We start from the raw sequence: 23469 nt of genomic DNA, 5'->3' as shown, positions 1-23469 counted from the left end.
ACATCGTGCGATGCAATCTAATTTCGAGGCAATACTATCTAAAATAAGGTTAAATAAATTATAAATGGAATATTTCATAATAATGCAATCAAATCTATCCACCGAATTGTCTTATTCTTTAGTATCTTTATTAAAGTTTGTAGGAGTTCCAAATGCAGAGGAGGAATGTTTGGAACACAAGAAACTGTAGATGTCAGAACCTGGAGCAAAAAAAACTCTAGCAGTTTCATTTTTTGCAGCAGCAGGAATGTCAGGTGAGGCTTCCTGCTCTGCATTTTATAACAACTACATTCTATTAACTTTGTTTATGTTATTATTAACCAATTACAAATGGGCGGCACAGTGGAGCAACTGGTAGAACCAAATATCCTATAGCAGAGCTCTGCTATAGGATCTTTGGGTAGAACTGCTGCCTCACTTTAATAAGAATATGATGCACTTTATTGTCATTGTAAATATATTCAACAACATTTCAAGCGCATTGCCCGAGCAGAGCTCCAACGTAACTGATAAATAATAACGACAATGGAAACAACAAAGACGGCAAGAAAAACGTCATCACCTGGTTTCGACCCTGATCTTGGGTGCTGTCTGTGTGGAGTTTGCACATTGTCCCTGTGACAGCATGGGCTTCCTCTAGGTGATCTGGTTTCCTCACACATCCCAAAGACGTGTGGGTTTGTAGGTTAATTTGCCTCAGTAAATTGACACTAGTGTATAGGGAGTCGATGAGAAAGTGGGATAACATAGAAATAATGTGAACGGGTGATCAATGGTCAGCATGGACACGGTGGGCCAAAGGGTCTGTTTCCATGCTATATATCTAAACTAAAGTAAACTACTCCTGTTGACCAGATAACCTTGCTTCCAGTCTTTACCCATAGTTACCCCAGTTTTATCCAGGTAGTGACATCTTCCACCCTTTTCTTTATTCTCCTTGCCATTGCTCATGAAGGATCCTCAATCCAAAACATGAACTCTATTTCTCTTCTCACAGGTTTCCAGTGTCCACAGGTATTTAATTTTTACAGTAACCATATTTACAGAATCAGCTTGTGGTCAATGTACCAGGCTTCATCATCACAATCCTCGAGTATATCCTGTCCATTGGCAGAACAACCCACCAACAGTGGCACCACAGTAGTGCTTCAGCAAGATGGAGTGGCTGGGTAGTAGGGAGTACACTCCAGGATCTATGATGTCTCAAGGCTTTTGGTCACACATGGGCAAGGAAATCTGCTGATTAACCAACAATTGTCCTCCCTCAGCTGATGAGTCAGTACTCCATATTAGACAAATATATTCTACAGTACGGGATTTCAATTTCAATCATCGAAAGTGGCTTAGTAATATTAGTACTGATTTAGCAAGCTGAGTCCTGAAGAGCATTACATGCGGACCGAGTCTGTTCCTGTCAGGTGATGAGCAAACCAATGTGACAGATTGCCCTTACCCTCAGCAATCTACCCATGACAGAACTATCTGTCCATAACCACTGCATAGTCTTACAGAATAAAGCCCCATCTGTAAACCAAGGACATCCCCCATCATGTTGTATGTGATCTTTACCAATGTGCTGAATGAGATAGAATATAGTTGGCAGCTTAAAACTGGGCTTCCGTGAGGATTTGCGGACCACTGCAACAGTAGAATTGTGTTCCAATGTAATCTTCAACCTCGTCGTCATGTGTATCCCTTACACTCCCATTACTTTCCAAAGCAGGAAACCAACATCTGCTTCAATGCAAATGAAATGCTGGGAGCAGCATTAACCATACTTAAAATGAGGTGTCATCCTGGTGAAGTTAACAACACAAAACCATATGCATTGTTAAACAGCAAAAGCAGCATGCATAGGGCAAAGCAATTCTACTACCAATAAATCAGATCAAAGTTATGCAGTTCTGCCACATCTGGTCATAAATTTTGGTGGAGACATAACAAGCTAATAGGTGAATTTAAATCTCCAGTCCGATGACCCAATTAGATGATCCATCTCAGTTTTCTGCTAAGATTGCCAACATCACATGAGCCAGTCCTCAGCCAATTTGATTCAGTCCATATGAAATCAAAAAACATCTGATGACACTGGATACAACAAAGGCTGGGAAATCAGACAATATCCCAGCTGCAGTTCACTCAAAACTGTGACTCCCAGCCAAGGGATTCAAATACAGTTAAAACATTAGCATCAACCCAGCAATGTGGATAATTTTCTAGGTGTTTTGTCCCTAAAAAAATAATCAAATTCAGCTAATTACATCCAGTCAATCTACTGATGTCAATAAAATTATTGGAAAAGTCTTTTTCCAAATGATAATTATTTGTTTGCCAATGCTCAATTTGTGTTTCACAGGGATCAGTTGACTCTAGACTTTATAACAGACCAAAGAGCCAGAAGCAAATTGAAAGCGCCTGTCTTTAATAGCAAAGCGGCATCTGACCAGTTGTATTATTTTGGAACTCTGATAAAACTGCAATTCATGTGCATCCAGAAGAAAATCCTCCATACTTTGTACAATGGTCCAACAGGAGTTCTTCTTAGGCAATCATACAACCTCAGAACATTGTTGTAGAAATTCTTCAGAGCAGTCACTTTAGCTGAACTATCTTCTTTTGCTTCATCAATGCAACAACAATTACTCCTTAGAACATAAGTCACAGATGTTTAAATGGTGTTCAATTCCATTCACAACTCCACAGAACATAAAACAATCCATGATAATAGACAATGACTTTCTCCCATAAAGTAGAGCCATTTATCCTTGACATTCAGTGACCCTAATTCAAGATCTTGGAAAGACATTACTCACCAACTTTAACTGAACCAGCCTAGTGAATATGGTACGATACTGGGTGCCCTATGGTGAGTATGCAATGAGCATTTGTTGCTTGTAATTTCTGATATCCATTCACTGAGTACAACAATCCATGCAAGAATTATCCTCACACAATTGCTTGCTGGATCTCAAGGGCTCAGATGTAAGATTAAAAAATATCCCTCGCAACATATATTTAATGTGTCATAGAGTGATACAGTGTGGAAACAGACCCTTCAGCCCAATTTGCCCATACCAAACAACATGTCCCAGTTACTCTAATCCCACCTGCCCGCATTTGGTCCATAGCCCTCCAAACCTGTCCTATCCACACACCTGTCTAACTATTTCTTAAATGTTGGGATAGTCCCTGCCTCAACTATCTCCTCTGGCAGGTTGTTCCATACACACACCACCCTTTGTGTGAAAATGTCACCCCTCAGATTCCTATTAAATCATTTCCCCTTCACCTTAAACCTATCTCCTCTGGTCCTTCGATTCACCTATCTGGGCAAGAGACTCTGTGCATCTAATGTGTATGTGCTTTTTACTTTTTATTAACATTGTTAGTCATGTTCTCGACTATATTCAGAGGAATGTCCAAAACATATTCAGAGGAATGTCCAACAGATATGTTAAATGTTGTAATAAATATAATTTCCAAGCTGTAGAATTAATTACCAACGGTCGTAAGTATAATGCATCACATACTGTAAATATTATTTTGTTAATAGTTTAAGGGTCAGTAACACAAATTTAATAGGAGAGGTTATGGTTATGCTTTGAATGTGAAGTTTAACCTTTAATGACTGCCTGGCCAATGACCTACAATTCTCCATGAGAAAGATTATTTGAGATAAGGATAGAACCCATTAGTCACTAGTCATCCACTTTATATTTATGAATACCACAGTAACATTCAGTGTAAAAAATATGTCTTTCTATTCACAGGTTTTTAGATTGAAACGATTTCCATCCCAAAGGAGATTAGATTGATGTGACTTTTCCTGGAATTGAAGATAAAATAAGTAATAAATTGCATTTAAATAGTACAGTAGTTCTTTGGATGACCAAAAGTTCTTAATAACTGTACAAGCAAATACAACATCCAAGCAGACACGCATCTAAGTTCAGCAAACAAGACCTGTTAATCTGCTTTTGTTTTCTTGGTTGTGGGTTAAATATCGACATAGTCTCTGCATATATGCTCCTGCTTTTCAAATAACAATATTGGGTCTTTTATTTTGACCTTGGTAGGATAACAAGATCAAAAAAGTAACTGCTAGAGGAAATCAACGGGTCAGGCAGAATCTGGGGAGGGAAGTAGACAGATGATGTTTCAGTCGGGACCATTTTCTTCAAGGCTGGATGAGAAGCTATCTCAAGAGTCAAGTCAAGAGTCAAGAGTCAATTTAATTGTCATTTGGACCCCTGGAGGTCCAAACGAAATGCCGTTTCTGCAGCCATACATTACACACAAATAGACCCCAGACACAACATAATTATATTTTACATAAACATCCATCACATAGCTGTGATGGAAGGCCAAAAAAAAACTTATCTCTCCACTGCACTCTCCCCCCCCCCGATGTCAGAGTCAAAGTCAAAGCCCCCGGCTGGCGATGGCGATTGTCCCGCGGCCATTGAAGCCACGCCGGGTGGTGCGAGGTCGCACACCGGGTCTTGGTGTTGGAGCCCCCGGTGTGCGCTCGCAAAGTCCCGCGGCCATTCCAGCCGCGCGGGGCAGTGGTGTCAGGCCCCGCTCCAGGAGCTCTTCAACCCCGCAACACGGGCGGGAGAATTCGCCGTTGCAGGAGCCCCGAAAAGCGGTCTCCCTCCAGGGATCCGCGGGCTCCCGGTGCCGCCGTCCGCAGACCCGCAGTAGCAGCCTCCGCATCAGCAGCAGCAGCGGCATCGGCAGCAGCAGCAGCAGCAGCAGCAGCAGCAGCAGCAGCCTCCACCGCTCCAACCGTTCCGGACTCGGCCAGCCCCGCGACGGCAACGGTGAGTCGGCACCAGAGTCCCCGGCTTCTTCCTGTTGGAGGCCGCTCCTCGTTGCGGCCCCAACGACAACGGAAACCCGACGAGAAAAGGTCGTCGGGTCTCCAGTGCAGGGGAGAGATTCAAAAAGTTTCCCCCCCCCCCTCCCCCCCCCCCCCCCACCCCCCCACACACACACACACCCCCAACAAAAAATAACAAAAACTACATTAAAACGCAGACAGAAAATAATAAAACGCGGACAGACTGCAGAGGCCGCTGCTGGCCAGAGCCGCGCCGCCCACCTATCTAACCTCTTTCTACAGCCTATGTCCATTCTATTCCAAACCTAAAGCAGATCTCGACCTGAAAAGTTGCCTGTCCATTTCCCTCCACATCTGCTGCCTGGGTTCCTCCAGCAGTTTGCTTTTTGCTCAAGATTCCAGCATCTGCAGTTTCTTGTGTCTTTAATTCTCAGTCAAAGAACCGCTTCTCTGGTGTCGAAGCACTCTCAATAGTTCATTAAGTATTGGTTTTGATATTGTTTTTTCATTGAGAATGGTGGGAGCCTGGGGAGTATAGTAGAATAGACAGACCTAGGAGTGCAAGTACATACTTCCAGAAAGTTATGTCACAAGTGGGCAGAGTAGTAAAGAAGGTTTTTGATTAATGCACTGGAATACCTTGATCGCTCTAAACTTGATTATTTTGCAGTATCTCTCCACTTAGATATGAATTTCCCTTTTGATTCTTCTTACTGACGAGCATTACATTACACTTTTCCACAAACTCTATTTATCAAGTTTTTGCCCAGTCACTCAATCTGTCTATATCTCATTACAGATTCAGAATCTCCTCATCATATGCCCTCCCACCTATTTGTGTATTATCCGCAAAATTAGAACCTTACATTTTGTTTGTTCCTCCAAATTCTTATGTAAATCGAGTCATACAGTCAGAGAGCCATGCAGCATGGAAACAGGGCCTTTAGCCCAACTTGCCCTTGCTGACCAAGATGCCCCATCTCTGTTAGTCCCACCTGCCCAGTTTTGGCCCTCTAAACCTTTTTTTGCATGTACCTGTCCAAATATCTTTTAAGTGTTGTTATAGTACCTGCCTCAACTACTTTCTCTGGCAGCTTGTTCCATATACCCATCGCTCTCTGTCTGAAAAGATTGTCACTCAGGTCCCTATTAAATTTTACCCTTCCTTAAACCAATATTTTCTGATTCTCGATTCCCTTACTCCAAGTAAAACAATCTGTGCCTATCTATTCTCCACCCAATCTTATACACCTCCAGAAGAGCACCTCAGCTTCCTGTACTCGAATGAATAATATCTGAACCTGCCGAACCTCTCCCTATAGCTCAGGCCCTCAGTCCTGGCAACATCTTTTCAAACATTCTCTGTACTCTTTCCAACTTAATATCCTTCCTATAGCAACAATAATAAAACAATTGAAGGCCAAGAACTTTTCTCTGGGATACATTCTTCCAGCATGAAAAGGACCCATGTATTCCAACTCTTTGTTTTTTATATGGCTGCCAGTTTTTCAACTATGCTAACACACTTCGTCCAATACCTGGGACTTACTTTTTGCATATTCATCTTGTGGCATCGTGTTAAATAGCATTTGGGAAATAAATACCCCATATTTTCAGGTTCCCCTTTATCAACTCTCCCTGTTACATCCTCAAAGAATTTAAGTACATTTTGTCAAACATAATTTGACTTTCATAAAACCATGTTGATTAGATTTGATCATATTCTGTTTTTGTAGATGATTAGTTATTTCATTTTTGATTAAAGACTATACCATCTTGCCAACAATAGACGTTAAACAACTGGTCCCTATCTACCTGCCATCTGTCTTTCTTCCTTTTTTGAACAAGGGAATCACACGGCCTACTTTCCAATCTTCTGGTACACTCCTAGAATTTAGTGAATTATGCAAATTTCCAACTCGTGGGTCCATTACTTCTGCAGCCCATCCCATTAGTACTCCTAGGTGCAGTAAACAAGACCTGGCGATTTGTCCAACTTTAGACCTTTAGTTTCTCTTATACTTTGTTCCCTGCGATTGGGATTTTTACATGTTCCTCCCTGTTATTTGTCATCTTGGAGATAGTTGCCGTATGCCACATTGTGAAAATTAAATCTAAAAAATTGATTTAACATATCTGCCATTTGTTTGTCTCCTGCTATTAATTTATCAGCCTTGTTCTCTAGAGATCTACCTTAGCTACTTTATTTCTATTTACATATCCATAGAAACTCTTTCTATTTGTTATGATGTTGTTTTGTTTTGATATTACACACAAGTTACCTCCCTTCCTATGAAAACATCCTTCCTGATCAGCTGAAAATCACATTTACAGGCATGGTCAAATTAACAGCAGGCTTCTAATTTGAATAAGGCAGCTTGCTTGTCAGCGATCGATCCAGGCCCTTGCTTTCTAAGTCACACTTTCTATATACAACGTTAAGGTAATAGTGCAGAAACTGCAAAGAAATTGAATAGCCATATGGTTTGGAAGTTTGAAGTTTATCCCTTCTTATGACCTACATGGATGTTAGTTAAAAACATCACAATGGATTGCATGTAACATATGAATTTATGTTCAAGTTTTGTCTGTTTTTTGTTTAAAAAAAAAAGATGATTATGATGCACCCAGTTTTTTCCAGAATATTTCTCCAGATCTAATTAACAGAGAAAGACAAAAAAAAATTAAGCCACGTGCAAGAAAACAATTTGTTAAAAATCACTATTATGTTATTAAATTTACTCACTTTATTCAGTAATTGAGATCATATTGTTGTTGGTTTTGTGATTTAAACTAGTTGTGAGAGGTTGGGATAACCATGGGTCATTAGCTGGCTCTTCACAAGAAGACAGAATTCTCTGAGAACCTGACCTCAGTGGTCCTTTTGGCACATGCAGTCAGATTTATGAAAATATAACCCACAGTGGAATTCCCAAATTTCCTGCTTGGTAACCTTACCCTTCCTTCCTTATCTCACAATCATCCTTTTTATTTCTAAGTATTACATCCAAGACATATAATTTAGTCTCAGAGGAAAAGCATTCCATTTATTTATTTGAATGAAATTGCTCAATTTGCATTGAGGAAAGCATAATGCAAATTTATTTTGCTCAATAAAAAAGGAAAATATCTAAAATATATCACCAGTGCACAAAATATGTAACAAATATCCTGAATAAAGTTACATTTATTGGGAGCTGCATTTAATTGATGTGCTGCTACATGATGGAAATTAGTTGAATTTTGCATGCAGAATAATAAATAAGAACTCTCGTTAAGTTCTCATTACAAATAACAAATGGGCTGATTACATCGTGTACAAATTGAAGAAAGGCAGAAATATTCACTGAACAGTTAATCAATTTAGCATATTGGTTCATATCAGACACCACAATATGAAATCAGTTCATTGATTCACTGCATTAAGCAGCACAAAAACAGGTCATTTGGCCAAACTCATCCATTGAGAAGTCGATCTAAACTAATTTAATTTGCCTGTGTTTGGGCATTAACCTATAACACTTTCCTATCCATGTATCTGTCCAGATAATTTTGAAACATTATCATTGTATCCCCTCTGCTACCTCCTCTGGCAGTTTGTTCCATATACCGTGAAAAACTTGCCTCAGATCCCTTTAAATCTTTCCCCTTTCATTGTAAACCTATATTCTTTAGTTTTAGAATCCCCTACACTGGGGGAAAGAAATGTAGCTATCTACCCTATCTGTGCCCTCATAATTTTATAAATCTCCATAAGGTCATCCCTCAGACTCCTTCATCTCAGTGTAAACAATCCCAACCTATCCAATCTCTCCTTATAAATCAAGCCCTCCAGTCCTGGCAATATCCTCGTGAATATTTTCTGTCCCCTCTATAATTTAATCATCCTAACCCTTCCTGTAGTGTGGGACCATAACCACAAACCAGAACACAATGTAGGGAAGTTTTTCCAGTTTTGCAAACTCTCTAAGTTTCAAAAGAAAATGTGCATTTTTAACATCAATTTCTTCAATGTCAGTTGTATGATAACAAAGCAATTTTGTAAATATTCTGCATCTCTTAGGTAAAAGTTAATATTGTTGCAGACCTAGATATATATCTTCATTCCTAGAATAATTGGGTTGATTAAATGGATCAGGAATTATACAGCCAACTCCAAACCAAAGACAGACTGTTGAGAAAACGTCTACCTCATAGCTTTTAAGGGTCATGGGTACAATGAGTGGTTATAATGTAGATCTATTGTCCTTTGACAGCAGCTCACAGTGTCTATGCTCTCCTAGGAAATCACTTGCCCTGATTGCATATCTTGGCTTTCTTAAAGATGGAAAGCATATTGAGCTGCACCAAAGGGAGAACAGAGATGGGAAAAGTAAGTGGTGCATGTAAATCTTAAGACACTTGTGGCAATGTCAGAAAAATAACTAAACATGAGGACAGAGACACAAGAGATTATAAATCGTAACCAAAAGACGAACTACTAGAGGAACTCAGTGGTGCAGGCAGCATTTGTAGAGGGAAATGGACACATGGCATTTGGGTTGAGAGTCTTCTTCATCGGGAGGAGAGTCCAAACCTGAAACATTGTCAGGGTATGAGGATATTGTGATTTCTAGAAGGATTCTAGAGTTTCTGGTTTGTCACTGGCCACAACTCCAACTATGGTGAATGCTAATTCTTTGCAGCTATTTTCAGGCAACAGAACCCTCCTATCACCATCTAGAGAGTGGTCCTGACCTACAACCTACCTCATTGGAGACCCTTGGACTATCTTTAATCGGTCTTTACTGGACTTTATCTTGCACTAGACATCATTATCTTTATCCTGGATCCGTACACGTTGGACTGCTTGAATGTAACAATGTATTGTCTTTTTGCTGACTGGATAGCACACAACAAAAAAGCTTGGCACGTGTACCTCGGTACACATGACAGTAATAAATTAAACTATCTAAGTGAGAGGGTGCTGTCATAACGGATGATGACAATATTGCAGACCTGTAGGTAGGTCAGAAAAAAATCTTAAAGGAACCCACAGAATATGACTTTGGAGCATTGTATTGAAGGAAAGCGCGGCTACTGGAGATTGCATAATGCAACTTAGATTTGATTTAACTTATACTAACCACATAGAACTGGGTCTATTGCTGAACTAAATAGCAATGTTAGAACTGAACACATTCTTAATTCCTTTTAATAAACATGTAGCATCAAGATATATAGTAACTATAGCTTGTCTAATGAATGCTTATTAATTGTGCATCATAAAATTTGTGCCCTTTAACGAGGGGCTATCCAATTCAGCCACTCTTGTTTTTTGAACAAGCATTGATTTCAATTTGAAAGCTACTCATTATTCCAAAATAAACCTGCTAGTGGTGTATAATTATGAATTTTTGATTGACAGTATTTTATGACAATATCCAACTTCAAGGATAACTTAAATCTTGAGTTAATGACTAGCAAGAAAGATATGACTTCTGATTTGCATTAGGTATCAGATTTCAATTTTGACAATAGTGTGGTATTAAGTACAGAACAAAGCAGGCATTGGTTCGTGGTAATCTAGGGATGAATTAACCACCGGATATACATTTTATTAATTTCACTTGAATAAAAATTGACCTCTGCAAGGTTATCTGTCAGTTACCAAACATAATTGGAATAATTAATGATGTCAGTGCCACCAATAACATCACAAGTAACTTAATATAATCAAAGTCAATTATTTTGAGAGATTTGGACCAATGACAAAACTGATGTACGCATCCACATTATTGTATATCTTCAGAGATACTTTTGCAAAAAATGTCACCACAGAAATATTTGGCACAACAAAGAATATCTACAAGTACTGATTATGAAAGTTATTTTATAACAAGAAGGAGAATGTTTTTGCCTCAATGTAGCATTCAGATTATGTAACAAACTCCAACTCTGCTTATATTGTTACTATTGCAATGTGCATTCCAAACTAATAGGATATAATGCAACTCTTTCCATCTTGTATTCACAGGAAGTGAGTCAATAGTGAGTTAAGACTGCATCTGAAAGATAAAATGATATACAACAATCTGTGGCACAGATGAATGATCCAAGATTTGGTGGCTCGGCTTACAGATATTGGCTAAAGGATTACTAGCCTATAATAAACAAGCAATCGTAGTGCTGCATACTGCATCCTAGATAGTTTGTTGCATTGCCATTAATGTTTGATTTTTATGCGTCCATCTCATGCAACATTGTGCATTTTGGAGGAGAACAATTATAAGCTTTTTCCCAGTAATTCGTATTAAAAGCATGTAATTTCAGGAATCCTGTACATCTGCTACCTAGACCTAGCTACAAGTGTAATCGTGCCATTATAGTGGAGGTAACCACATAATCCAACTCATACAGCCGGGGTGAGCAGAGATTTGGGAGCAGGCAACCCCCTTTTCACTTACACATACTGTGTAAATCTTTGTGGCATACAGTATGTGGATAGCTATAGAGAGAGTTTGCATGATAAGGAGCACATAAAGCCATCAAAGACCAAGGTGAAATATTGGTGAATCGAGGAGACCCTACAGATAGTATAATGACCTCACACTTATTATCAATGTTATTGAAAACAGTACCAAAGCCTAGCTGTCAATGTGTAATTTCTTCTTTTTGTGTATGCCTGGAACAACATTTTTGACCTGAGTTTGAAGTTTGTAAGCCCTATTCCGTTGGACAGGACTTATTACAAAAATACACATAAACCTTTTTGCTTTGAGGACAGAGTGTGATATATTAATAAGAATAATAATACATTTTATTTATGGGCGCCTTTCAAGAGTCTCAAGGACACCTTACAAAAATTTAGCAGGTAGAGGAAAAACATGTAAGGGGAATGAAATAAATAGTAGAGACATGACTAGTACACAAAGTAAATCCAGAATTCAATACAAAACACAGTATGAGGCAATTAATGCACAGATGAAAAGGGGCGGCACGTGGGGCTAAGGATAGGCAGAGGTGAAGAGATGGGTTTGAGGCGGGGCTGGAAGATGGTGAGGGACACGGAATTGCGGATCAGTTGGGGGAGGGAGTTCCAGAGCCTTGGAGCTGCCCTGGAGAAGGCTTTGTCCCCAAAACTGCGGAGGTTGGACTTGTGGATGGAGAGGAGACCAGCTGATGTGGATCTGAGGGACCCGTGAGGGTTGGTAGGGGGAGAGGAGGTCAGTGAGATATGGGGGGGGGTCAGATGGTGGAGGGCTTTGTAGGTGAGGATCAGGATTTTGTAGGTGATCCGGTGGGAGATGGGAAGCCAGTGAAGTTGTTTGAGGACTGGATATTCTCTATTGTTTGAGCCAGGTACCTACATTTTTCATTGACAAAGGAACAATTTAATCCAATGAGCTGGTCGCATCATCCGCATTCCACCTAGATCTTGCACAGAAACATCAATGCTCTTTGAAGGAGGTAAAATTCAAAATGTCAGGCTTCTTGCTTCTGATGGTGTTTTCATATTAATATTTATTCCACACATTTCACTACCAAAATGAACAAGCTGAGGGCATTGGGATGAAACATACACCCTTTCTACAGCCTACAATATTACCTGTAAATCTGTACGTTTTGGGAGCGTGGGAGGTAACCAAAGCACCTGGCGAAAACCCATGCGGTCACAGGGAGAACATATAAACTGCATATAGACAACACCCATAGTCAGGATCGAGCCTGGATCTCAGGTGCTACCACCGCACCACTGTGCCGCTGTAAACCATATTAAATCATTATCCTGAACTAATTTGTGCCTCCTTCTCACGCTATATTTTCCATTCATCCCACAGTTCCCTCTGCCTTGAAGAGTTCAAATGTGCTCATCTTATCAGCCTCCTCCTCTCACACGACCAAACACTGTGCCTTTTACAATAAAGATATACTAAACATTTCACCTGGCTAACATTGGCAATGAAGTCACAACAGTCAGGGGAGAAAGAAACTGTGCCATTCTACCTTATATTCTCATCTGCCAGTTAAATTATTAGTACCTTTGATGTAAAAGTAGGGGTAGAATCCAGTATTTTCTAAATATTCACCATGTGCAGTCTACAGCCAGACCAAGGAAGAAAAATACAACCGGTGCGATTTTCCAGGGTGCTAAGTAAATGCCCGTTTCACCTTGAATGACTCAAGGCAAGGGTTGGGAATGAGTAGACTATATATAGACTATATATAAAGACAAATAATGACAGAATTAAGATGTATGCAGAGGCAAAGATAGTTTGCAACAACAAAAAATGACTGTGTGGCATTAGGATTGTTCTGTGTGGCATTAGGAATGTTAACATCACTTATATTAGCAACATCCTATCGTAGTCTTCACTGGCCAAAAATAATACTTGGCCAGCCCCATAAAAACTTCAGATACAAGAGCAGATCAGTGCTTAAGTTTTTTTCCCCTTAAGTGGCTCATCTGACTTTTTAATACCTTGCCAGCAAAAAATAGGTACATCAGGAATGTCATGGAAATCTCTCTGCCTATTTTGGTTAAATACTCAAATGACACTCACTGTTGGAGAGGAAGCTGCTGCTATAATTGACACCCAATCCTCCAACTAAACATTCAGTCCTTTCATCACCAATGGACAATGGCTTTAAGACTCATTCAAAAGCACTTCTGAAACGAAAGCACTACTATTGGTAAATTCTCTTCCATGTTACCAACCACTGTGATTCAGTGAGGTACAGCCATTTTTTTCATTATTGCTAGGTCAAAATCCTAGAATGTTTCACCTAACAGCTCAATCGGTTCACCATCTCAATAAGTGTAACAGTCAATAATCTGGCCAACTAGGATGGATGGAGACATAATACAGTTAACTGGACAGATGCTGTGTCTCTTTTTCATGACTGCAGAGGGCAAAGGCTCCGTTGCCTACTTGGTGCCATCATGAGGGACATCTTCTCCTGACTGGAGATGAATTGGAGTAGGAGGGAGCAGGATTCAGTTATCTGTATCCATATGGATAACAATGATAGGGGCAGAACCAAGAAAGAGAGTTTGACGAGAACCACAAGAACAATTTTTTTTTAAATTATTACCCCATTAATGAGAAAATTGGTAGAGGGTCAATACAAAGAGGCAGATGAGTGATAAGCTCAAAGACTGTGCAATAGAACTGAGTTACAAAGTGTGGGGTGCAGGCATTAATACTGGAGAAGAGAACTGATCCGCTGGAATAGACTTCACTTGAAATAAGTTGGGATCAGTCTGCTACTGCATTAAATAACTATCAAGATAAATAGGGCTTTTAAACTATAAAATCTGTTGGTGAGTCCCGGTACATTCTACCTAAATCCACATGCCCTAACCTTGTGAGCCAAACTCCTGAATGGGACTTTCCCAAAACACTCAGCCACTGGTATCTCCTCATCTATTCTACTAATAACATCCCAAATGAGCTACAATGATTAGTCAAATCTGATTTTCCTTTCATTAATCGATGTTGACTGTTCAATCCTACTAGGTTTTCCAAAGCGTTCTTTTATTGCATCCTTCATCACAGATTTTCTACAACTGGTGCTAGGCTAAAGAATTGGTAATTTCACATTTCTTTAAATGTATCTCTAAATATATCACTTCTGTACCATTATATGATCATTTTTTAAATTTTAAACGATTTTAAGCAATATTCATGTTAACGAGACTAATTTGCGATACCAAATATTTGCAGTTGCGAAGGAAGTGAAATTCAAAAACATATTTCAAATGACAATATTTAAAAGACATTTGGATAGGTACTGGGATAGGAGAGGTTTTGAGGGATATGAACAAAATGTGGGCAGGTGAGATTAGTGTAGATGGGGCAACTTGGTCAGCATGGGCAAGCTGGACCGAAGGGCCTATTTCCATGCTGTTTGACGCTACAACACAATAATTCTCTGAGAAGCACTGGTGAGTGTGTTTTCGTTTGGTTTCTATTAAACCTATGATATGTGTTACTTGTGTGAAATTATTAAGTATGGCAACATTTACCCTGGATTTTCAGAAGCTGGAATAAAACTTTGCATGTGGTCAAACAATCTGTCCAACTCTGGAACTGCCAGGTTATGCCATTCAATCAATCATAATGAGCTCCCAGGCAAAGTTCAGGAATTTAGTTCTCCTTTGACCGTTACACAATAGGCTTCACAAATTTGACATCTATCTATTTTTTCTATTAATATATAAAACTCTCGTGCCATCCGACCGGCTGCCGTCCGGCTGCCTTTCTGCCTTTTGATTCGTTGACGGCTGCTCCTTCCTATCAGCTTCCAACACACTTCGAAACAAAGTTACAAGACAGGAACACTCTGAACTTTTCACTGCTGCAGCAGGCAGGGGAGGTGCAATTGGATTTTCTTTTAAATCCACTGCTGAGGGAGGCAGGGGAGTGCTGGAATCTTACATTTGGGAATGGCTTCAGTTCCATTGGAGGGGACGGGTGCATGGTGGAATATTAGGTTGGGGGATCACACCATTGGGGGAGCAGACCCAACGGGTCTGCACTTGGTCTAGTAACATTTAAACACAAAAGGCTGCATGTTGCAGAAAGTAATTACAAAAACATCCTAAAGAATAAGTTAACAGTCATTTGGGAATCAATCCTTTCTAATGTTAAGTACTCCCCTGTACCGTGCCTAACAATGATTGATGCTCAGGCAAATAGATATTCCTCATGGCAAATTATGAGACAAATGAGGAAAATATATCTGATGATGTGTTTCATTTAGTAGGTACCGCCATGGTTTATCAAGAATTTACAACCGGAATCGTGCTGGGCAACCAGGAGGAAAAGCAAGATTGTTTTAAAATACATTTTAAATTATAGGTTCTGAACACTGATTGTACAAGGAGCTAACCTGAACCAGGCTAGCCATCATGCAGGAACACCACGTCCTTTCACTTAAATGAAGGGAAATAGTTCCAGGAGGAAACAGAACCTATGAGTTGCCACAATGAAAGGTTGGTGAAGTCAGCACTGTTGTATTTGGAACAGGAAAAGTTGATAGGTGGTCTGAAAAGAGGATGTTTTCAAATGACCAATGACTTTGCAAGAAAATAGAAAAGGAAAACTATTTTCTGCCAAGTGGGTGATTGATCAGAAGCCATAATTCTAAACCCGGCAGACTATTATTTGCCTGACACTTTGGAATACTCACTTTCAATTCAAAAACTATTGTCATCAATGGAGCAATCAACAAAAAAGTAAAAATCAGAAAACATATAAAAATTGTAATTATTCAAAAACACATGAAAGCAAAGAAAAACAATTAACTGACGACATAATTGAGAAAATGTAAATATACTGATGCATACCCTTGCCTTTTGGAACTATTCCTCTTCATCGAAGTGAGAGGACTTGCTGTTCCTGCGTGATGTCTAGCCTGGTTCAGGTTCAGCAGGCACTTTTCCCAGCATTAAGTATTGGGAAATTGTAGCAAGGTCGTGCTCTTTTGCTGTCTCCGCAGGGCCTCCAAAGTTGGAGTGCAATTGAGGAATTGCTAGCAAAGAGCAGCCTGCAAGTTTCGAACTTCTGCATTCACTCAGGACTTCTGGATCTATTGCACTCATGTGAAAGAAACCCCACATTTTGACATGGAACGGGCAGCATTTACTTGAAGTTATGCCATTATTATTCCTTTTCTCTCCATTCGTTCAAAATAGCAAAATATTACAGCTTAATAGATGAAGAAGGGAAATAATGAATTTGCAAAGGAATATTGTCTCTTATCTCGATGATAAACATAAAAATCTGGAATAACTCAACGGGTCAGACAGCATCTCTGGAGAAAAGGAATAGGTGACGTTTCAGGTCGAGACCCTTCTTCAGACTGAGAGTCTGGGGAAAGTGAAATATAGACGGTGAAGTAAAGAGATGTAGAACAAATTAATGAAAAATATGCAAAAAAGTAACAATGATAAAGGAAACTGTTGGTAGCTGTTTGTTAGGTGAGAATGAGTACAGACAATGAGATTCAACAAGACGACTTTGAAGCTGGTACGACTTGGGTGGGGGAGGGATGGAGAGGGAATGGAGGGGTTACTTGAAGTTAGAGAAATCAATATTCATATCACTGGGTTGTAAGCTGCCCAAGCGAAATATGAGATGCTGTTCCTCCAATTTGCATTTGGCAACACTCTGACAATGGACGAGGCCAAGAAACAGAGAGGTCAGTTTGTGAATGGGAAGGGGAATTAAAGTGTTTGGCAACTGGGAGATCAGGTAGATCCAGGCGTTCAGCGAAACGATCACCCAGTCTATGTTTGGTCTCGCCGATGTATAAGAGTCCACATCTTGAACAACGGACACAGTAGATGAGATTGGAGGAGGTGCAAGTGAGCCTTTGTCTACCCTGAAAGGACTATCGGAGTTCCTGGACAGAGTCGAGGGAGGAGGTATAGGGATTGGTGTTGCATCTCCTGCGGTTTCAGGAGAAAGTACTTGGGGAGGGGTTGGGTTTGGGTAGGCAGGGATGAGTTAAGCAGGGAGTTTCAGGAAAAAAGATCCCTGCGGAAGGTGGAAAGGGGTGGAGATTGGAATTTGTGACTGGTGGTGGGGTCCCGTTGGAGGTGGCAAAAATGTCAGATGATTGTGTTGTTTGCGATGGCTGATTGGGTAAAAGGTAAGGATTAGAGGGACGCTCTCCCTATTGCGACGAGGGGGAGGGGGAGCAAGGGCGGCGTTTCCTACAAAAGCCTGCTCGCCAACCTTTTCTCTGACACCTCAACAATTCCATTAGTACAGAAATCAAATAGAAAATATTGCCAATTTCCATTCTGCTTTTGCCTTCACCTGATCCATCAAATTCTTCCCTTCCCTTTCTGCATTTCTCCATTTCCATCTTAAGGGATAGGATAGCAACCAATAGCCACTGCATTTCCATAGACTCCCACAGCTATCTTGAATATACTTCGTCCCGTCCTCTTGGGGAATGACAATTCTTCAATTTTTTAAGTCCCTTCGTCTCCATTGCATTTGTCTTCCATCACCAGGTATATATATATATATACACCCCTCATCTCCCACTGCAGCACAAAGGGCATCACTCCCTTCACAACTTGATGGTCTACTTTTCAGTCCTGGCCTACCATGCCCCATCTTATGGAACTTCCAATGCAAGCCACCTATCCTTCCAACTTTTTTCTTCCCACCAGCCAGAAACCCAAACAATCATTCGAGGTGAAACTATTATGCACTTGGCCTTCTTTCAGTCTAATGCACTGCATTTACTGTTTGCAATGAGGCCTTATCTGCATTAGTGAAACCAATTACAACATTGGTGATCACTTTGATGAACGCCTGTCTGGAGTGATCCTGAGTTTCAAGTCGCCTGCCACTTGAATTCACTTTCCCACTCTCACCTTCCTGACTGACGTCCTCCACTGATACAAGGAGTAACTTGCAAACGGGAAATAAAACATAATGAAACACGCAAGTGTCGGACTACAAGAATAAGGCAGAGGAATGGACGAATTCGTTAACTCTTTCAGTCCCACCATTGACACAGTGGGTATATTGGCCTCTTTCTGTGCTGCACAATTCTGTCATTCTAAGATGATTTTTTAATTTGTTTTTGCAAAACATTGGCGATATTCCCAACATGGATGTGAATTTTAATTGTGGTGCTAAATTGCATTACTCCAAGCTGGACACTGGGATGTTCCCAGAATGGTTTCCTATTTTGCACTCTGGGGAAGCTTATAATCTTAATAACGCCTTGTGGTCTTTTGTGCTGCTCTCAGGTATGAAATGATGCTAGTTCACTGTCTGGCATCTTAGATCGCATGAGATGATAGCAAAACATTCACCCTTCTAACAAATTTAAGAAAAAATTTTCCTTTGCCGTCAGAAGGGATTTTTTAACTAATAACATTAATTTGCCTCAATGATAACATTGTCTCGCTGCGCTAAATTGAGTGCAACAGCGCTAAATCAAAATTGCCTGGTGATTGACATTACTGTGCACAGCATATTTCCTGCAGAAGTTTGTTACACACTTGCTAATATTCTCAAGAGTGGGTACGTGCCTTTGACAGCATTTGGGAAAAACTAAAAGCCCTCATGGGCCTCCAAAAATGCTGCTAATCCAAATTTGTTACTGACGAGGACCTCTGATAAGAATAATCTTAGCACAAATTTAAATGAGATAATCTTATAGTTACAGCTAATAGTTTTTTTGTCAAAATAATTAATTGAAAGGTAAAGGGAGAAAATTGTTTCTTGTTTTGTTTTATCATGGGATTCTTGATAATACAATAATACAAACTGTTAAAGGTAGCAATTTATTTAAAATTGATGGTGGAGAGTGGTTTATGTTTTACTATCAACCCATGTGACATTTTATGCCTAGCACAGTAGAGAGAAATTGATAGTTGGGAGCATGATAAATTGTGTTAAGAATGAAGTTCTGGGATTACTCTCCTGCTATCTCAGAAGGGTTAGCAACAGCCTGAATATAAACAACACACGTTTCGTTTACTGGTATACTGCAGTATAAACTGTAGTGCAATGTGTTTATAATTACTAGAGCCAGGATGTTTAGGCGCTAAAAAACTGCAAAATAGGCAGACAAAAAGGCATAATAACATTACGAAAGAAGGCATTTATTGACAAAAAAAGGCATAAAAAGGCATTATTTCCACCATCAAAATATGGTTAAAAATGATAATATAGATAGATAGATATGCCATTTATTGTCACTATACATGTACAGTGAAACTGAAAGCTGCTCGTACTCAGTGCATACATACAATTTTACACAAAAAACAAGAAACAGAAAAACAAAACAGAAGGGAGATGGGGGGGGGGGGGGGGGAATAGGTGCACAAATTCTACGGCGCTACATACATATATACATATATACAGATGGAAGTCCGTGTTGGGCGGTGTAGTCAGTGCATGTGTGGATTTGAATTTATGGTAGATATAATTCTCGGGAAGCAGCTATTCCTGAGTCTGTTTGTCCTGGATTTGATGCACCTATAGCGCCTTCCAGAGGGCAGCAGGTCGAACAGTCCAAACGCAGGATGGGAGCTGTCTTTGGTGATCTTCTTTGCCCTGCTAAGGCAGCGGGAGGTGTAGATGTCCATCAGGGAGGGGAGAGGGCAACCAATGATCCTCTGCGCTGTCCTGGTTACCCTCTGAAGCCTCTCCCTGTCTGCCATGGTGCAGCTGCCATACCATGCTGTAATGCAGTATGTCAGCAGGCTCTCGATGGACGATACAATATATATTTATATTAATATAAAGGCTTACTACATTAAATGACCAAAGTTGTCTGGTTGCACATAATTACTAGCATTTTTTCAAATGATCTGGTGTTACACTATGCTGTGTCAGACAGAATATGCTTCAGTTGTGAAAATCTTCTTTCTACCTCATCAGAGGTCACTGGTACATACACAAAACAAGCTACCAACTCTTTATTCATGTCGATATCTTGTGCATTACAACTACCTTTGAGCTAATATTTTGTATTTCTTCAAGATCTATGTTAGCTAAAATCACTCTCACATTTTCCTTGTATAACTTTACCTACATCGCCAGGAATTTTACGTATATTGTCAGTTACTTTGTTGAAAACCTGCAAGTTATTCACTAATGTTTCGCAACGTTTCTCAAGGGAAGTGATAGCTTGTGGGAAGTTTGCAAAATTGGAAGCAATAAACACAAGATCGCGGTGGAGGGAGCTTTTCTGCATGATTTCACTGACATCCTGACTGCAGCAGATTCTTCTTCTTCAAAGGAAAGACATTCTTGCCATAGAGGGAGTACAGAGAATGTTCACCAGACTGATTCCTGGGATGGCAGGACTTTCATATATGAAGAAAGACTGGATTGACTCGGCTTGTACTCGCTAGAATTAAGAAGATTGAGGGGGGATCTTATAGAAACGTACAAAATTCTTAAGTGGTTGGACAGGCTAGATGCAGGAAGATTGTTCCCGATGTTGGGGAAGTCCAGAACAAGGGGTCACAGTTTAAGGATAAGGGGGAAGTCTTTTAGGATCGAGATGAGAAAAATAAATTTCACACAGAGAGTGGTGAATCTGTGGAATTCTCTGCTACAGAAGGTAGTTGAGGCTAGTTGATTGCTATATTTAAGAGGGAATTAGATGTGGCCCTTGTGGCTAAAGGGATCAGGGGGTATGGAGAGAAGGCAGGTACAGGATACCGAGTTGGATGATCAGCAATGATCATATTGAATGGCGGTGTAGGCTCGAAGGGCCGAATGGCCTACTCCTGCACCTATTTTCTATGTTTCTATAGAAACATATAAAATTATAAAATGACTGGACAAGCTAGATGCAGGAAAAATGTTCCCAATGTTGGGCAAGTCCAGAACCAGGGGCCACAGTCTTAGAATAAAGGGGAAGTAATTTAAGACTGAGGTGAGAAAAAACGTTTTCACCCACATAGTTGCGAACTTATGGAATTCCCTGCCACAGAGGGCAGTGGAGGCCAAGTCACTGGATGGATTTAAGAGAGAGTTAGTTAGAGCTCTAGGGGCTAGTGGAGTCAAGGGATATGGGGAGAAGGCAGGCACGGGTTATTGATAGGGAACAATCAGCCATGATCACAATGAATGGCGGTGCTGGCCCAAAGGGCCGAATGACCTCCTACTGCACCTATTTTCTATGTTTCTATGTTTCTAAAACAGTTGACGATTTATTTTATCTTTTCAAAATTTGCAGCATAGTAGAGTACAGCAGAGAGCCATGTACCCTACCTAGTCAAAACGGGCTGAGATGGTAGCGGAATCCCGGGTGCCATTTCCTTGAACAACTGCACACATGACGGTGCTTTGAGGAAGATTTTCTTGACATTAGAAAATGTCTTTGTGCTAAGCATGTCAAATGCAACATTTTGGGGAATAAAACTTTAAGAGCACGAGCAGATTTTTTCATGTACGGAATGTATCAGTCACAAACAGATGTACATTCTCGTGTTTTATACCATCTGGCCAAAGTACAGCAAGTGAAGATGTAAACAACTGAGCAATAGTTGAGCTGTTCGACTTCTCCAATACTTCCGATGTCAACAAATACTCCTTTGATGGTTGATCTGCCTCCAAGGTACGGATTACCACATTGGCAACATATCTCCCCACAGCATCGGTTGTCTCGTCTATCGAGATCCATATTTTGTTGCATGCAATTTCATCTCTAATTTTCTGCACAACAATGTTGAAGTTGCTGTCAACATCATTTTTCTGTAATGATGACTCGCTCGGTATATGTTCCTCTGTTTATTTATCTAAAAAACCTCTGAGAGGTTCTCTAAAAAAACACATCAGTCTGAAGAAGGATTTCGGCCCAAAACGTTGCCTATTTCCTTTGCTCAATAGATGCTGCTTCACCCGCTGAGTTTCTCCAGCACTTTTGTCTACCTCCGAGAGATTTGTTTTCCAATTTCCACAGTGGAATTCCAGCATCAATGAATGCCTTGCACAGATCACTCGAAAACTCAGATTTGCGACTAGAGCCAGCAGTGAATGTAGTGAAGAGACAAGCTTGGGTATTTTGCTTGGGTAGTCTACACCCCAGCAGTATTAACATTGACCTCTAATTTTAGATAGCCCTCGTCTTCTCCCTCCTCCCCCTCACCCTTCCCAGCTCTCCTTCTAGTCCTACTGTCTCCACCTCTTCCTTTCTTTTTCCTGCCGCCCCCCCCCCCCACATCAGTCTGAAGAATGGTTTCGACCCGAAACGTGGCCTATTCCTTCTTTTCATAGATGCTGCCTCACCCGCTGAGTTTCTCCAGCATTTTTTGTCTACCGTCGATTTTTCCAGCATCTGCAGTTCTTTCTTAAATAGATCTTGGAGAAGGCTGAACCAGCGGGCAGCGGCACAAACGAATGAACGACCTACGGTGGCAACCCTGGTTTTGCTCCGGTGGTGGAAATATTTTTGTAAGTAATACTATGTTAACATGTTAATAATAAGATTAATATTAATGTGTTAACATAGAAAACCTCATTGCAATCACGGTACAATTAGAGAAAATAGCACGACCTTTTACAAAATAGCAAAAAAAAGCTGATTTAGACAGTCGATCATGAAAAAGGCATTATCTTGGTGAAATCGTCAAAATAGGCATGAAAAAGCACATGGCATTTATGGCAAAATCCTGGCAATAATAATTACATACATTATCAGTAATTTATTTTCCAGATGCAAGCTTTAAATGGAGTAACACAAGTTTGCACCAGAATGAAAACCTACATGCACCTTGAAAATATCATCAATATGTTGCGGTAACAAATGAAAATAATCCTAGAATGACAGAATCTTGTAACAAAAATATATCCAATCTACCCACTCTTCCAATAGTGGGGCATTGAAAGAATTCACAAATTAGTCCAACTCCTATGCTCTATTCCTGTAGTCTTACACTTGTGTATTTCCTTATTAATCATTCATTCAATTCCCACTTGCAAGTTACCATTGAATCTACTTCCACCAACTTCTCAAGGATTGCTTTCCAATGTATTTTGATACCCTTTATTTTAAAAAGCATTGAAACGTTGCAGGAAACATTTTGAAGAACAATATGCTGTAGATAAAACATGCACCTAGGACTCAATGAAATGTGGAATACAAGATTGATT

The 23469-nt window shown here is 40.1% G+C and overlaps 1 protein-coding gene across 4 annotated transcripts in view; it reads right to left on the bottom strand.

Annotated features, from left to right (window-relative positions):
• Positions 1–23469, bottom strand: part of LOC129707442 (RIPOR family member 3-like) — a 144605-nt gene that overhangs the window by 101762 nt on the left and 19374 nt on the right. The gene's annotated exons all lie outside the window — the stretch shown is intronic.

This window comes from Leucoraja erinacea, chromosome 21 (genome assembly GCF_028641065.1).
Source record: "Leucoraja erinacea ecotype New England chromosome 21, Leri_hhj_1, whole genome shotgun sequence".
NCBI lineage: Eukaryota > Metazoa > Chordata > Chondrichthyes > Rajiformes > Rajidae > Leucoraja > Leucoraja erinaceus.
Note: the sequence above shows the minus strand (reverse complement) of the source record. Positions and strands in the feature narration are given on the sequence as shown.